Below are 1,970 nucleotides of genomic sequence, written 5' to 3'. Positions count from 1 at the left end.
AAAAAAAAAAAAAAAAAAAAAAAAAAAAAGAAATTATTTTAGAAAGAGTACTATAAAAAAGGAAGTTTCAAAACCTCACAAAAATAACTTATGGTTATAAAAAAGGGTAAAGGTAACTTGAAGGGGCAGAACTTAATGACTGGGACAGAGCAGGAAAGAGCTTGCTAGTTACTGATAATGTAGCATGTCTCACACTGGCCGTTGGTCACCTGGGGATATTCATTCTCTAAGATGCAGAGAATCTAAGATCTGCACATACTGATGTACGGGTATTAGTCAAGATTCTCCAGAGAAAGAGAACCAATAGGATATATACACGTACATATCACCTAGGAGTCACACCCACTCACCCACACACACACATGAGATTTACTGATGGAATCAGATCATAAGACTATGGAGGCCAGTAAGCCCTGTGATCTTCCATATGCAAGCTAGAGAATCAGAAAAGCAGCAAGGAAGGGGCAGGGGACTGGCATAAGCCCCAGAGCCCAGAGGCCTGGAAATTCGGAGCCCCCGTGACCAAGGGCAGAAGAAAGGGGAAAGTCCAGCTCCAAAGGAGACTAAATCCATTTTTTCTTTGCCTTTTTTTAGGCTCTCAGTGGATTTTTTTTTTTTTTACCTGTATTGATTATGGTCATCTGATTTATTCTATTTACTGATTCAAATGTTAACCTCTTCCCAAAACACAGGCACACCCAGGAATACTATTTTACCAGCAATCTGGGTATCCCTTAGCCTGGTCAAGGTGACATATAAATTAGTCATCACAGTATATGTAAATGATGCCCTGATTTTTTTAAAGCCATATTAGTACTGTAACAAGCATTCTTTCTCTCCCGAATTTCTCCTAAATTTTCCCTAAATTATACAGCTTAGAATTCCACCCATCATCAAAATGATCCGACTAGCACTGAATCAAACTAATGAAAATCATAACCCGATGTCAGTGCACTTCCCAATTCAAGTTTCACACAGTGTGCGGTACTAAAAAGTAAGGATTATATACAGTAAAGAGCTAATAATTTTTAAATGGAGATAAGATAGAGAAAGCAATCATATAACGAAACTGCATAAGTACAGGGGAGACAATAGTAATATCTGTAGACTGAGTCTGATTGTCTTCTGACTCAAAGTCATTGATTAAAGCTTCCTTAATCATGTTCCATGAGAAAAAGTGGAGAGTACAATGGTTGACCAAAAAAAAGTTAAGATGGTGATGTCAGGACAATCGCCAACATTTGTTCAGCTTCAGAGCCCTACATTTAATGACTGTTATCCACCCTTTGCTTTTTGCCAACATTATACTGCTACTTTATTCATGTAGTATATTAATCTACCCAGGTCACATTTGGCCTTTCGTAACAAAACTGCAGTCCACTTAGGCTCAACTTAGTATCTACCCCAACCCCAGATTCCATTCTGACAGAAAGTTACTTTTCCACCCCCCAAAGTATCAAAACTTAGCCATCCGAGTGAAATACAATATTGTATGTGAGTAAAATTAATTTATAACATAGATTTAGGACTGTTTATGGGGTAACAGTAGTAAAGATATGGGTTTCAAGTTTGAGATTGGACAGAGATGACACTGAGCTTTTTTTTTTTTCTTTTGTAGTTTTTGGCCAGGGCTGGGTTTGAACCTGCCGCATATGGGGCCAGCGCCCTACTCCTTTGAGCCACAGACACCGCCCTTCACGGAGCTTTATACAAGCTTTTATGAAGAGCCAATGGGGACGCTGTGGGCCTATCAGCACATAACACACTCCTAATTAGACAGTATTATAGGGCTTACAAGGCTGATGAGCCACAAGGAATTGTAATCCCAGAATGAATCTCTTCTAACCACTATCACGCATCCTAAAATGTAAAGTACACACCAACTAATGTTAATCTAAGAAAAATATTTTTAAAAGAACTGTTACAAAATACATATGCATGCAGTAAGTGCTTAGATACAATGTATCCAA

This window comes from Otolemur garnettii, unplaced genomic scaffold, assembly GCF_000181295.1.
Source record: "Otolemur garnettii isolate 467f Iridium unplaced genomic scaffold, OtoGar3 scaffold00007, whole genome shotgun sequence".
NCBI classification, from domain to species: Eukaryota; Metazoa; Chordata; class Mammalia; order Primates; family Galagidae; genus Otolemur; species Otolemur garnettii.
This window is presented reverse-complemented; position numbering follows the sequence as displayed.